The 16,717-nt window shown below is 33.8% G+C and overlaps 1 protein-coding gene across 2 annotated transcripts in view; it reads left to right on the forward strand.

The window, feature by feature from the left end:
* Positions 1-427: 427 nt before the first annotated feature.
* The window catches only part of LOC137250204 (uncharacterized), a 300,510-nt gene continuing 284,220 nt past the window's right edge, over positions 428-16,717 (forward strand). Inside the window, exon 1 of one of the 2 annotated variants that reach the window (XM_067782622.1) lies at positions 428-1,307. The gene's annotated coding sequence lies outside the window, so the exon portion shown is untranslated. The remainder of the gene's footprint in view (positions 1,308-16,717) is intronic. The other variant, XM_067782621.1, reaches the window with a different exon arrangement.

Below are 16,717 nucleotides of genomic sequence, written 5' to 3' on the forward strand. Positions count from 1 at the left end.
TTTCTGATGTTATATTATCAGGAACCACAGGTAAACTGTGTAAGATTCACCACACACGAAGAAAAAAGCATGTGCAATATTTGCAGACATGCGTAAATATCAAAATCGTTTTAATTTTAGCGCAGTTCTCTGCGCAAATAGCACAACCAGTGCACACACCGGGCAAATACTTGTGCAAATTAGTAATTGGCACAAGGATACTTGAGCCGTGTAATTGGCGTATAAGTGACGCCTGTTTGTATTTTGTATGCCTAAATTTTGACAAAATATCTGTTATTAAAGTTTGTGATGTAGTGAAAGTGTCCTACAAGAATTTCGGTACGTTCCGCTGCTTTCCCCTGAAGTTCGCGCTGTAACAAAAGCCTGTTTCCTTCTTGGTGCAACCCTGTTGTCTATGGTGAATGGACAACAGGTGTTGAAACAAGTTGGAAACGGGGAGGTCGGAAAAAAAGAAAAGGCGGCTATCACTATTAATTTGGCAGATACTTGGCGTGGACGAAAAACTTAAAAAAAAAGGAAAGAAACTAAATCTAAGTGTACATATAAAAACTAAGTGCTACTACTTAAAAATACTATTATACTACAGTAAATAAAACTAAAACTAAATTTAATGAAATAAAACTAAAACTAAGAAAAATTCGTGTTCATTGTTTTTGGAGTTTGGAGGAGTGCGTGCGCTAGTAGGGTGCGCACAGAAAAGTTTTTATAAGTTCCGGAAAAATGGAACTTCACGAGTGGCACTCAAGGAGGCCACGTTCACATGGCGACCGTGAGCAAGGTAGGTGGTGGTGCGGAATTTTTCTATAAAACCGTGTTAAATGGCAGTGGGTTAACCAAAGGAAAAACCAAAATTATAATAAAATAAACCTAAAACTACGACTAAAATAAACGGAAATAATGCAAAATCTTTTAAAATAATTAAAATTCTAACACTTGCAATTAAATACAGCGGAAATAATACAACTAACTAAAACCTACAAATAATAAGAAACAGAAATAATATAAAGAACTTTTACATAATAAAAATATACTAAAACTTACAAATAAAAAGAAACAGAGGTAATATAATCTCTGAAAAAATAGAAAAATTTCGGAAATCGTAACGGCATATAAACCCACGCCACAGAGTACCTATTCGCCATTTTGCATCCACCGCCACCACCAGCGAACATCAACGGCAGCAACAATGCCAGCACAAGCGAACATAAGCGGCATGCATCAACACCAAGAAAGCAAAAGCAGCAGCAGGATTAACCCCAGCAGTGATGCAGAAGTAGCAGCAGAAAAATAAGTATACACATATATATGTATGTATGAAATAAAATTTTTTTGTTTAACACATATACGTATGTATACCAAACATAATATTTCCATTAAATACGGTGCTTTCGCTTTGCATACCATATACTTACAGATTTTTTTTTGCTTTCAATTACAACGCACAGTGTTTCGTGTAGAACAAGCTAGCTGGACAAAATTATTTTATGAGATTTCCGTTTCATATGCAGTCATTTATTACAACTACGTAATTTTTTTCAGCCATATTTTAATTTTTTTATTTTTTTCCAAAATTTTACTGCATATGCATACATTTGCTTATTTCATATACAGTAACTCATGTGAATAAGTGACATAGGTCCAAAAAAATTTAAAGGACTTAAGAATATTACTTTATTGTACTTAAATTGAATGGACTACAAATCTCAATACTCTAAAAAAATTAAAATTTTTTATGAAAAAAATTGCGGATTTTATAATATCAGTACTATGCACTAAGATTTTATGAACTGTAACAGGCATATTAAACCATGGAGAGAGATCTATATATAGCTTTTTAGTCTCCACCGCAAATTTTTCAAATCTTTGGGTATTTATATTGTACACAGATGCTAATGCGCGAAGGAGAGTGTCGAATCTTTTGATGAGCGTTACATCCAATCCCGTATTCTCAGCACTAGCCTCAGAATTTTCGAACAACCTACGAGCAGTGTTGCCGTCATCGGTATTGCCGAAACCTGGTTTTGGTTTATCTACTATCTATCCAAGTACACTTTTAAATTTATTCTGGATTTCGTTGGAACGTAGCTTTACACTCTCTTTATCTGCCTCATTCATAAGCTCCCATTTTTTTACTTCGAAGCGATAACTTATGTGAAGCAAGCATTCAAAACATCTTATCCATGCATGGAGAGTAGACAAACCAAAACCAAGATTATCTAGGTTAGGCGTAAAGTCCCGTAACTCATTATTCATATCTTTTGGAGTGGCACCACAAATGTAACACTTTTGTGCGGAAGAAGTTTCAGTCAAAGCATTGCAAACGTTTCTGTCAATCACTGCAAGAAGCATATTGTGATTTACGGAAACTTTGCATTCTTCGAGCATGTACTTTGTTGTCAACAACGCACTTATATCCTCTAAAACTTTGTTCGTTTCAAAAAGAATAAAATCTTTTGTTTCTTTAGAAAAAATAAATTTAATTGGTAGAAGAAGGTCGAGGATTCTGCCAAACAATGTTACCTTTTTCATCCTGTAATTGAAGAGGAACGAAAGAAAATATAAACAAAAACTCATCAGTGTCGGAACTGCATGTAAACTTTTGCTTATATGTGCTATGGCCAGAGCTTCCATCGCAACCCCACTTGCTGATTAAATTATACGTCAAGTTTGTAGGTAATAAACTAACAAAAACTTCTTGATTTGCTAAAACTAAACGCTCAGCAGTTTTATCTAATACGGACTGAACTTTAATTTCCGCACGTGTTTCACCCACATCAATTTCATTTGGATAGCATTCTGCCTTAGCTTTTCTTAGACTATAAAATGATGGATAAACCTTATGACCTGCCTTGATGCTCCACTTCCAAGTCGTTTTGTACCCATGAGTCGTCGACTTGCTATCAACATAGTATGCTAAAGCTTCTACATTGCTCAATTATCTTGCATCTGGCTCACATGTCATCTTTTTGCCGGATATTTGAGTGGTTCCCTGTGATTTTTTTATAATGTTAGCAACATTTCTGTTGCCGGACATACGCGTTGATACTTCTGCCGCATAAAGTAACTCACCAGGACTTCTAGATTGCAAGAGGTCATCCACTCGACGCCGTTTGGTTTTTTCACTGCAGCTAACAAAGTCCTTCTTTCGTTTTCCGGGGTCGGAGTTACCTGAAGAAGTGGTTGCTTGGTCTGATGGTAACTTTGAATCCACCGTTATTGTAAATGTGAAGTCTGGACTCGAAAGCCACTCCGAGTTTTTATTCAAAAATCGCTCCTTATGTCTTCCAGAAGTGTTCCACTTTTGATCCAGCTTCGACGAATATGCCGATATTTGTAAGCTTAAACTTTTTATCGAATACTCGCTGCTTCGCTTAAATCGTACTTAAGTACAACAAAACTCAATAATTCTTAATATCTGGTTTCCTTCGAATGTTGAACCCAAATGTCAAAAAACTCCGTTCTTGGTACGGTTATAACTAAACTGCTTTGTGTTGTTGATTTTCCGACAGGGTGAATAGCTGATGATTGTTGTGCTGCCATCTTAAGTGTCGTTGATCGTTCTGATTTGTTATCAGTTGTGCAGTATTTATATAACATTCAGGTATTGGCGTAGATGCTACCAAATGGGGTTGTTTTGTGTATCGTTCCTGTGTGGTTATACCTGCATTAGGATTGTTTTGTATGTACCTGTTTTTATGCCTTGGTGACTGGTGCGGTAGGTTGTGACAGGTTGAAGTCAGTGATCTTCGCCTTTTTGCTTTTGGTGTGCTCTGGTTGACCTTGCGCGTTTATTTTTGTGTGTTTTATGGCTACGTGTTTGTTCCCTGTACCTGGGAATTGGTTTTACCATTTGTAGATCAGCTTTAAAGGTTCAAATATCTCGTCGGAGCTGGTACGAACATACATCCTATTTTATATGTGGAGATAACAAAATCTACAAAAAAAAAAATGTAAAATAGATGTGCAAAGAATTCGCAATGGTTTTTTCTTTCTACTATTAGAGAATACTTCCGACTATAACATATGTAAAATTTAGCCCGGATGTCCGCGGATGTATGTAACTTTTTTGTTCCTAAAGTTAAAAATATAGAGAAAAAATACCCTTTCTTATTAATAACGGAATGTTAAATATATTGAAAATACTCTAATTGCGAAAGAATTACTATTAAAAAATTTTACTTACCTTCGGGCTTAGAATGCATCAAAAAAATTATATAAAAGTGTTCACTTAAAAGAAATATGAAGCTTAATACTCAACAAGAATTTTGCAAATTAATCAATGCATTTTACGGTCACTCCTGCCTTCTTACTTCAATTACTCAATATATATGAGCAAAAATATCAAAAAAAAGCAGAAATCCCGTTATTTTGTTTGCTTTCTTTCATTTCTCATTACACTTTTCTTGGAATAAGAACTTTGTTTTTGTCCAGCTAGCTTGTTCTACACGAAACACTGTGCAACGGTCCGAACATTTTAAACTTAAATTGAATTTTGAATTTTTCAAATTTTTCAATCAAAAAATTTTCTACTAAAATTTACAAAAAAAAAAAAAATACAAAAAAAATATATTCAAAAATATACAAAAAAAAATTCAAAAATACAAAAAAAATTCAAAAAAGAAAATGAAATTGGTCATATATAAAATTTATATTTTCCAAAAAAAAAAAAAAATATGCATTGATTCATAACAAAATACAACATTACATACAACGTCTATTTTGCAACATTATAAATTTTTATAAAGTGGGTAGGTATATACATATACATTGATACACTTTGTGGAAATTTAATTACTTTTGAATACATTCAATACTTTTAAAACACTTTAAAAATTTACTACATTAAAAACTTTATTAAATTCTTACTACATTCTATACCTTGAAAATACTTTAAAATACAAAAAAAAACAAAAAAATGGTAAAACAAAATAAAATTTAATACAAAAAAATATATACAAAAAAAAAACATTTTGCTGTTAGACGGTGCGGCCGACACGTTAAATTATGAAAATTTAATAAATTTTTACAATTACATACTGAACATTTTGCTGTGAAACGGTGCGGCCGACACGTTAAATAAATAAAACACATTTTTGATGAAAACGGTGCCTCCGTAAAACCTTAAAATTTAATTATATTTTTTTTTGCGCAACGATGCGGCCGTAACGTTAAATAATATTGTAATAAATACTATATTGCAACAAACATATCACGTTTAAAATTAATATTGTCTTGGAAAATTGAAAAAAAAAAATAGATCAGTCTTCTCTCGTGTATACCGCATATGGTAGCACATCCGGAACAAAACAAAATTTTTCAAAGCCAAAACTTAATTGACGGTTCATCCGGAATACAATTCAATCCACTTTCAAGCAATTCTAACTTCAAATAACCCTAACAAATTTATGCCAAAATTCAATACACAGTTCAAGTAAAGCGGTTTCAAATTAGATTATAAAATCATTTAGAATTTCTCATGGTTCAATTATGTACAGGTTGGCTCATCTCATCAGCTGATTTTATTTATGTCATTGCATGGTCGAAGGGATTGTCAAAAGGAGATAGCAAACTCAAAATGAAACCAACACATTGGCAACATTTTACTTACACATACAAAAACTGATAAGTTTATGTTTCCATTCCATACCATTCGCACCAACACCAATCCACAGATTTTGACAATTTGAACAGACATATTTTGTTGCTTTACAGATGAGCCAACCTGTATATAGTTGAACCATGGAATTTCTCTTCCATTAAAATTATTTCACATTCATAACACAAACTTGCCACTTTCTCTAATTCAACTTAGGTGATAAAACCATTCCAAATTCCCTTTCAATTCAAATTTGTTCAAATTCATGTCTCAAATCTGCAGCAACAGTTCAATTTAGGTTAATACAATTTAGGTTACAAAACCATTTGAAATCTCTCTTCCATTCAAATTTGTTCATATTCACAACTCAAACAATTTAGGTTATAAAACCATTCCAAATTCCTTTTTCATTCAAATTCGTTCATATTCATACCTCAAACTTGCAACATTTTCACAATTCGATTTAGATTATAAAATCATTTCAACCTTTTTTTCATTCAAATTTGTTAATATCCAAGCATACAAAGCTGCAAGTGTAAGAGTTTTACTTCTGCTAATGTCAAATTTCGAAACAAAGTTCAAAGAAATGAGAGAAAATATCTTTAAAATTAAAAAACGCGTTTTACATACAGGTAGTTCTTTACCGACAAGGCAAGAGAAGTTAGATGAATATAAAAATTCTTTAATTGAGGCATATAATAACATTTTAGTAGAGGTAAATGGTCATTTTGAAAACCGACCTAGGCCAATTGCTGTGAATAAAAGTTTATCACGTTGTAGGGAAGAATTAATTAATTGTTTTACAAAACTCAACTGCACAGCTAAAGTACCAACTAACTACAGCGACTTAGTCCAAGATAATATTTTTGTATCATATACTGATCGGGAAGAAAAAGAATCCTTCGACGCATACAAAATCGATTCTGAGGAAGAAGAAGAATTCTCTGACTCATCAGAGCCGGAAACACTCGACAGTCGTATCGGTGAACGAAGTTGTTCTTAACTCATACTGAAAATATTTCATTACAAGAAAACTTCTGTGGTTTCGATAATCCAGTCGTTAAATCAAACAATTCTTTAGGGCTTTTAACAACTTTTTCAAATTCCAACTAATCTCGTACTAATTTTCTAGAACCAACAATAATGGCTACACCAGAGCAAAAGAGACAGTTTATTGGGTCGTGGGCGCCCTTATTCAGGGAAAACTATAACGGTGACCCCTTAGCGCTAGACTCCTTCATAGATAAAATTGAACTAGTGGAAGGCAGTATAGATCTTATGCCAACTTTCATTTTATTGGTAAAATCGAAGCTCGAAGGGAAAGCAAGAGAAGCAATTCCGACAAATATAACATCTATCCAAGAAATTAAAGATGCGCTTAAAAGTCGAATAAAGCCAGACAATTCAGAAGTCGTTGGAGGGAAAATAGCTTCACTAAAAGTTACAAACAATAATTTAACCGAGTTTGCTAAACGAGTAGAGGAATTATCTGATGATTTAGAGAGGTCTCTAATTATCGAGGGCATATCAAAAGCCAAAGCGCACGAGATGGCAGTCGAACAGTCAGTAAACGTTTGTAGGCTAAATTCGCGCTCAGACTTAGTCAAAGCAATTCTGGCACCAACCTCTTTTAGTGACGCAAAAGACGTCGTAGCAAAAATGATAGTCGAACAAAACAATCAGGCTACAGAAAGACAGGTATTAGCTTTTCGATCAAGGTTTAACAATCAAAATAATTTTCGCAATAACAATAGAGGCAATAACTACTACAACAACAATAATAGATACAACAACAATAGCAATTTCAATAGGTTTAATAACAATAACAATTTCAATAGGTACAACAACAATAACAACGGTAGATACAACAACAAAAATCAAAATAGGCAAAACAACAATTATAGTCAAAGTAACGACAATCGAGGCAATGGTAAATCCCGTAACACTAGCAACAGTCAAAATAGGTTAGAAAACAGAACCAATACTAACGCCGGAAGTTGAAATACGAGAAATAATGCAAACGTTCGCTCTTTAAACTTGGACGCCCCTCAGCAGCGAACACTAAGGGACGAGGAGATAAGTGAATAAATACTAAAAATGTTTTCTGTCTGAATTTAAATTACTTAGATTTTATCGAAATTTATATAACCGGATCTAACAAATTACGTACATTTTTACTAGATACACAAGCTGATATTTCGCTGATTAAAATTTCAAGCTTCAATAAGCAAATTCCAATTAATTCTGACGATATAGTTAATATCACTGGTGTAACATCAAACTCAGTTCCTACTTTGGGTAAAATAAACATAGACCTAAATTTTTCTAATAATCTAGTCGAACATAGCTTACATGTGGTAGACGATAACTTCAATATTCCATCAGACGGTATACTGGGCAAAGATTTTCTTCATTATAACAAATGTGTAATAAATTATTCAAATTGTAGCATCTCATTCTGGGCAAATAAAGAAAAAGTCATTATGCCAATCCTACACGGAACAGAAAGAGATATGTATATTATACCACCATGAGGCGAAGTTTTTCGAATTTTCGACTTAGGTCACTCAACAACTCCACTTATCGTTGAATCTCAAGAAATACAAAAAGGCGTATTTACCGCAAGATGCATTACAAATTCCAATAACCCAGTCATAAAATTAATAAATACCACAAGTGATGTACAATTCGTACACAAAAATTCTATTAAAGCAGAAAACTTCTCAAATTATCACGTCTATGTAATCGACAAAACTAAGTCAGATGAGAAGCGAATTAACGAAATAACTTCGATTTTAAATAATCAAATTCCAAAAGATGCACCATCTGAACTTTTAGATCTATGCATACAATATGCTGACATATTCGAGCTTGACAACGATAAAATGACGTTGAATAATTTTTATGAGCAGAAATTGCGGGTAACTGACAACGAACCAGTGTATATAAAGAACTACCGTCTACCCTATTCGCAGCGGGAAGAAATTAACAAACAAGTTACAAAATTATTAGAAAATGATTTAATCGAAGAAAGCTATTCGAACTACAACAGTCTTATCCTAGTTCCTAAAAAGAAAATAAATGTCAAAAAAGCATACAGAATGTGCCTTCATTTTCGCGCAGTTAACAAGAAACTAATAGCGAACAAATTCCCATTAGCACGAATCGATGATATTTTAGACAATCTTGGCAGAGCCAAATTTTTCTCAACCTTAGACCTTTTTTCGGGATTTCACCAAATACCATTACACGTAGATTCACGCGATATAACTTCATTTTCTACTGATCGCGGAGCGTATCGATGGAAGGTGTTGCCATTTGGTTTGAACATTGCACCAAACTCGTTTTCTGGGATTATGACCATCGCATTTACAGGAATACCACCTAACGTAGCTTTTCTTTATGTAGATGACATTATAGTCATCGGCTGTAGCGAATCCCATCACATTAAAAAATTGTCTAAAGTATTCAATACTTGTAGATCATTCAACCTTAAACTCAATCCAAATAAATGTAATTTTCTAAGACCAGAAGTAACATTCCTAGGACACAAATGCTCAACTGAAGGTCTGTCACCAGACGAATCTAAAATAGGAATTCGTAACTATACTAAGCCAACAGACAAAGACGCTGTAAGACGGTTTGTAGCTTTTGCCAACTACTACAGACGCTTTATTCCAAATTTTGCATCTCTGGCAACACCTCTGAATAGACTGAATAGAAAAAGAGTAGAATTTAAATGGGACGAGACATATGATAAAGCTTTTGATGTACTAAGAGCATCCCTAATGTCACCAAAGATATTACAATACCCAGATTTTTCCAAACAGTTTACCATTACAGTAGACGCTTCTAAGACGGGATGTGGGGCAATACTCAGCCAAGAACATCAAGGCAGCGATTTACCTATATGTTATGCGTCAAAATCTTTTAACGATGCAGAACAAAAGAAAGCCAACATTGAGTTGGAACTATTAGCCATTTACTTTGCCATTAAACAATTAAGACCATACGTTTATGGAAATCACTTTATTGTAAAATCAGATCACAGGCCTTTAGTCTATTTATTTACTATGAAAGACCCATCTTCAAAACTTTCTAGAATTAGACTTGAGTTGGCAGAATACAATTTCACAATAGAGTACATAAAGGGGAAATCCAATGTAGGAGCTGATGCACTTTCTCGTATAACAATTGGCGAAATAAAAGAATCAACCAAAATATATTTGCAGTTCAGACTAAGGCTATGAGTAAGACAAATGTAGTTCTTTTGAAAATATAGACTTATGTAAAAATATACTAACATTAAACGTTTATGATAAATTCACTCATAACTTTTCAAAAAAAATTCCTCGTATTAGATCAGAAATATTTCATGATAAAAACAGTAAACAATTTTTAAGAATGTACGCGCATATAAAGCATAAAAGAACAATTTTACTTGATTTTGAATTTTCCAACGAAATAAAGAATTTCGATACTTTACTTTCGAGGCTAGAAAAAGAAGCCGGAAAACTTAATATTAAGGAAATAGAATGGCCAAAAAACGATTTAAGTTTCAAATACATTACAATTCCAAATTTTAAAGAAAGAGGAAATAAGCTTTTACAATTTTTAAAAATTATTTTAATGGATCCAATTGAAACAATCACTGATCAGGAACAAAAATCAAAATTATTAGCAATTTATCACAATGATCCCACCACAGGAGGTCACTGTGGAACGAAAAAACTATATGCCAAATTACGAAACAAATTTTACTGGAAAAGCATGACAAAAGACATAGCTAGTTATGTTAGGAAATACGAAAAATGTCTTTTGAACAAAGTCAAAATAGGAAATAAAGAAGAACTCGTTCTAACTCCTACTCCTAATAAACTTTTCGATATTGTTGTAATTGACACAATAGGCCCATTGCCAGAATCGAGATATGGTAATAAGTTCACACTTACCATAATTTGCGATCTGACAAAATACTTAGTTACAATAGCAATACCGGATAAAAGTGCAAAAACCATCGCGTCAGCACTATTTGAAGGCTTTATTTTAATATACGGTGCTATGAAATCTATTAAATCGGATTTAGGCGCTGAATTTAAAAATGAAATTTTTGCAAATTTAACCAGTTTATTAAATATTGATCACAACTTTTCTACACCATATCATCACGAAATCATAAGAAATGTCGAAAAAACCATAGTCTTCAATGAGTACATACGTGCGTACTTAAATGATTCCTTTGCTGATTGGGATACATATTCTAAATATTTTACGTTTTGGCATAACACAACGCCAAATACGTTATTCGATAATAAACTTACTCTTTTTGAACTAGTTTTAGGTAAAAAGGCCATTGTGCCATCTGAATTGAAGAACGAAACAATCGAACCCATTTATAATATCGAAAATTATTCAAAATAAGTAAAGTACCGAATGCAAAAATGTCACGCCTTGGCTAAAGAGTTTGTAGAAAAACACAAAATAAGAAATAAAGATGCATACGACAAAAATGCACACCAATAGTAATAAACATAAACGATATGGTTTTAATTCAAAAAGAACCACGTGAAAAACATATATCAGGGCCCATATTTATTAACAAATATAGACGGTGTAAATGTAACCAATTTTGATAATGAAAACAAAAAATATAAAACGGTACATAAAAACCGCATAAAAGGAGTACCTAGATAAATAAAATCGGATGTACCCAATTTCATTTTGAGATAGTCAAACATTTTTTTTTTTATTATTTCATTACGCTAATAAGGCAAATTTAAATCAAAATTTATCATACTTTAAAACATTGCTCAATTTAAGTAAAAGCAAATTTAAATAAAAATATGTCAAACCGTGAAAACAATACATAATGTAAGCAAAATAAACAAATAGAAAATGTACGTATAAGTTAATACACAAAACCTATTAAAATTAATTTGAATTACAAACAAACAAATTTTTTTTTACAAGTTATTAATATTTATACATGTAAATAGGTAGGCTTACGATAAATGAATAAATAAGCATAATAAATGTAAATACCATTAAATCCAATTAAATTAAGTAAGTTAACTTACACAAAAAAAAAAACCCAAAAATATGTAAACTACTACTATTCATATATGTAAATATGTAGGTTAAAATATAAATAAATGTAATTAAATCAACTAAGATAACTTAGATATACCGGCACCAAAGTCCAAATTTTTACCATTTTGTTCATTTTTCATTCACCACCCAAAAAAGTTGAAGCCAACAAACCTGATCAACTTGTCGACTTCAACCTTTTTTCGAAAAGGGGGATGGTGTAACAGCAGCCTTATAATCTCACCCTGTTTGCCACTTGGAATGAAAATGAAAAATTATGTAGCGAAATAGAAACAATAGTGAAAGATAAAGGCAGCGTGACGCAACAGAAAAAATCATATGCAAATGCATTGAAAATGAGTGATAATATGCATACAAAGAGGGACGTGCCGGAATTTAAGAAACGCACTCCTATCATTGTGAAGCCGAAAACAAAACAAACTAGTGAAAAAACAAAAAAAGATTTAAACAATAAAATTAACCCTAAAGAGCTAAAAATCACAGATATCAAAGCAGGCCAAAATGGTGTTATGGTGATTGATAGAATAAATGAAAGTGAAAGAGATAATCAAAGAAATGATGGACAAAAACATAAGTGATGAATATTTATAACTGGTTTGCACTCTGAAAAAAATAATTATGAATTATAGAGTGTATAAGGAACCAAAACAAATGCCTAGAGCAGGGCGAAATAAAAATTACTAAACAATACAATGTCAAAACAGACAACAAAAACTACTATAATGCAATTGTAGAGGTGGATGAAGATATGTTTACCAACATTATGCAGTTAGATAAACTAAACGTAGGATGGGAAAGATGCAGGTTTTACGATGGTGTTAATGTGACAACATGTTTCAAATGTAAAGGATACAACCATAAAACGACCGATTGTAAAAGTGAAGAGGTGTGCAGCAAATGTTTGGGTAAACATAAAACCACGGAGTGTAACGAAACGCCTATAAACAAGTGTATAAATTGCATAAAGGCCAATGAAAAATTAAACTTAGGGCTAGATGTAAATCACTTGTGTAATAGCCGACAATGTCCGGTTTATTTAAAGCACTTAAGTGCAAAAAAGCATAGGCTTGGATATTAGCAACTAACGCACTACTCAGAAGTTACAGATCAACTTGAGGATTATATTCCCGCAAAAGTTAATCGAAAAAGCAAGTCTGCCAAAGCTGATAACAATATATTAAAATGTATTTACCTAAACATTAATAGTATAGTTTCGAATAAAAGTGAATTGGAAGTGACGGCGGAAGTTCTCAAGCCGGCAATCATATTATGCTCTGAAACGTGTACAACAAAAGATATTGAAGATAATGAATTAGAAATAGCATCTTTTAATATGATAAGATGTGATTCCCACAGTAGGCATACTGGCGGAGTACTAATATATGTACATAGAGAAATAAATTTTAATATAATACATAATGGTAGTGTAAACATGAATTTGTGGTGCATTACAATAAAATTGAAAAAACTTGGAAAAAACTGGCAAATAGGGGTGCTCTACCACTCGCTCAGCACAAGTGATGCAACCTTCCTAGACTATTTAAATAAAATATTAATTTATAAATATGAAAAAGTTAACCACAATATACTAGTTGGTGATTTTAATATCAACATGAATCACATATCAACATACAGTACAAAACTGAATGAAATATTTTCCGTGATTGGTATGGTTCAAAAAGTGGATTTTAATACACGAATAACGGATACAACTGAATCTAAAATTGATCTCATATATTCAAATTCTGAAGAAATAAAGTGTAAATCTTTGCAAGCATACATAATTTCTGATCATGAAACAACAATGTTCAATGTTCAAATATCTAAATCATATAAGATGAGAGTGATTAAGAAAATAATTGCTTGGGATAAATATAGTAATGACAGTTTATTAAACCTACTTAGGTACTTTAATTTTACTTTCAATGAAAATTTTTTAATAGATGATAAAGTTGAACTAGTGAACCACATTTTAACGCAAGCGATGGAAAATTTAACCTATGAAAAAGAAGTACATATAAAACTAATGAATAAGTGATACGATAGAGAACTTGCACAAATAAATAAACATAAATTTTATTTGTATACATGTGCTATACAGTCAGGACTGTGGGAAGAATACAAAAATATTATTAAAATGTATAAAAACCTAGTTAAAATAAAGAAAATGAAATACATGGAATTCATGAAATAAAGTTATAATGAATGAAAACAACGCCAAAGATATGTGGAAGTACCTTAAATCGACGGTCTGCTTGGCGCGGGATAACGATGGTATTAATAAAGCGGTCATCATCATCATCATCACCATCCTCCTCAACTCCTATTGGAGCATAGGGCCTCGACCACCGACTTAAATCTTATTCTGTTAGGTGCAGTTCTTGTGATGTCATTCCACGTATATCTTGCGTCTTCGAGTTCTTTATCCACAGTTCTGCGCCAAGTTTTCGCAGGTGCACCAGGTCGTCGGCTTCCTTGTGGATTCCATCGCAATGCTTGTCTGGCTATATTTACTGGAGGTCTTCTGAGAGTGTGACCAATCCACGACCATTTACCCTTGTTTATTTCTGTGGCAGCCTTAGGTTGATTTGTTCTAGACCATAAGTCGTCATTTGAAATTCGTTCCGGCCATCGAATTTTCAGGATTCGGTGCAGACATTTATTAATAAAAACTTGTAGAATTGAAGTTGAGCTTTTCCACGTCTCCCAAGCATAAAACAGTACTGATTTAACATTCGAATTAAACAGTCGAAGCTTCGTTTTTAAAGATATTTGGCTGGACCTCCACACGTTTGCCAGTTGCCCAAAAACCATTCTTGCTTTGTTTATGCGAGACTGAACGTCCTCATCTGCACCGCTCTTATTTAAGACAATACTACCAAGATAAACAACGGACTCTACGCCTTCGATTTCATTTTCGTCAACCGTAAGCATCAACGGCCTTGATGAAATACTATAGTCGCATCTTATGACTTTGGTTTTCGCTGTATTGATGCTTAGTCCGGCCTCCTTTGCATGTGTGTTGACAGCTTCTAAATTGTTTTGAAGGTCAGTACTTCTGTGGCTTAGCAGACAGACATCGTCTGCATATTCTAAATCCCCTAGCTGAGTGAAAGGGGTCCACTGTACACCGTGTCCACCATTTTCTGCATTCCTCATAATCTCGTCTAATGCCAAGATAAACAAGAGCGGCGAGAGTATGCATCCCTGTCGCACCCCGCTTTTAATTTCGAAGGGTTCTGAGAGGCACCCATCGTGACTGACCCGGCACTTAAATTCGGCATACATTGCCTTTATAATGTTGATTATTTTATTGGGCATCCCTCGTTTTCGTAGTATTTCCCAAATATATTTCCTGTCGAGACTATCAAAACCCTTTTTAAAGTCGATAAAAAGTAAATAAGCTGATGTTCTGTACTCACAGCATTGTTCAACAATGATTCGGACGGTATTTATTAGATCAACACAGGATCGGTTTTGTCTAAAGCCAAACTGATTTTCTCTTAGAGTTCCGTGCACCGCCTCTTGAATTCGGGACAGTAAGATCGTGGAGAACACTTTGCTAGGAATCGAGAGTAAGGTGATACCTCTGTAGTTGTTACAATCAGAGGTATCTCCCTTTTTTGCGACTTTTACAAGTATGCCTTCATTCCACTGACGAGGGTAGGATTCTTCTTCCCATACCTGACGGAAGATTGGAAGTAAGGTTTCAGCTGCGGTATCAGGATCTGCTATGAGGTATTCAGCATATATGTCATCAGTTCCTGGGGCCTTGCCCTTTTTTAAGGACTTGATTGATGAAATTATTTCATTTTTCGTAGGGGGCGCGCTGTTTACCCCATTGAAGTGGGGTTGGTTGTTGTAGTTTGCAGCAATAGTGTTGGAATTTAAGGTCGCTTCACCTACGGGATTATTTAATACTTTCTTGAAGTGTTCCACCCATACACTCATTTGTTGTTCGCTTTCAGTAATAGGATTTCCGTTTAAGTCTTTTACTGGTTTTTGACCACTCCTGTATTTTCCGGTGAGTTCCCTACTAATCTCATAGAGTTCCCTCATATTATTTAATCTGGCTGCCGCTTCAGCTCGACTTGCTAATGTGTCAGCCCATTCTCTCTTGTCTTTTCTAGCATACTTCTTAATTAGATTGCATTTTTCTTTATACCTTGCGGATAACTGCCTTACTACCTCCGTGTCATTGTTGTTCGTCCGTCACCAGACCGTTTTCACAACAAAATTCTATAAGCCTACTACCATTGTCATTCCGGGTACCAGGGCTGTGTTTACCCATGTATATATCTAGACCATCATTGTCAGATCCAACTTTAGCATTAAAGTCGCCCACAATAACACATATGTCCCCTTGATTAACGTGTGAATTTACGCAGCTGTTGAGCGTATCGAAAAATTCGTTTTTGATTTCGTCATTTTGGCTTTCTGTTGGTCCATAAACATTGATGATGACTAGTTTCCTTGCTCTAGTGCGGAGTTTAAGTATAATAATTCTGGGGCTTATCGGCACCCATTCAATGATACTTTTTGCTATTGTACTTGTTATTAAAAAACCTACGCCGCTGGTGTGACTCTCTCCTTCATTTCGGCCCGAGTATAGGAACGTTATTCCTTGGTCATTTATTCGGCCATATCCTGTCCATCTGCACTCTTGTATGGCTAATATGTCTATTTTGGATGCTGCATTTCCCTCCGTAGCTGTTCATGCTTACCACTCTCATAGAGAGTTCGTACATTCCATGTACATATTTGTGTTTTATGCTTCATGCCGATTCTGTGATGTTGGTTACTTTCAGGAATATGATCTTGGTCGGTAGTTTCAGTTTCATTCATCCTAATATTAAAGCGTGAATTTGGCACCTCCACATCCGATGTGCCAGCTGCCGAAGCAGAGGGATTGTGTCGCAAATGCTGGTTACCCCGTGGAGAATAGTTTCCGTTATCGTTTTGATCCAAGCTAGAATATTATTTAAATTTCAATCAGCGAGTGATGAGTTCACA

Source organism: Eurosta solidaginis, chromosome 4, assembly GCF_040869045.1.
Source record: "Eurosta solidaginis isolate ZX-2024a chromosome 4, ASM4086904v1, whole genome shotgun sequence".
NCBI lineage: Eukaryota > Metazoa > Arthropoda > Insecta > Diptera > Tephritidae > Eurosta > Eurosta solidaginis.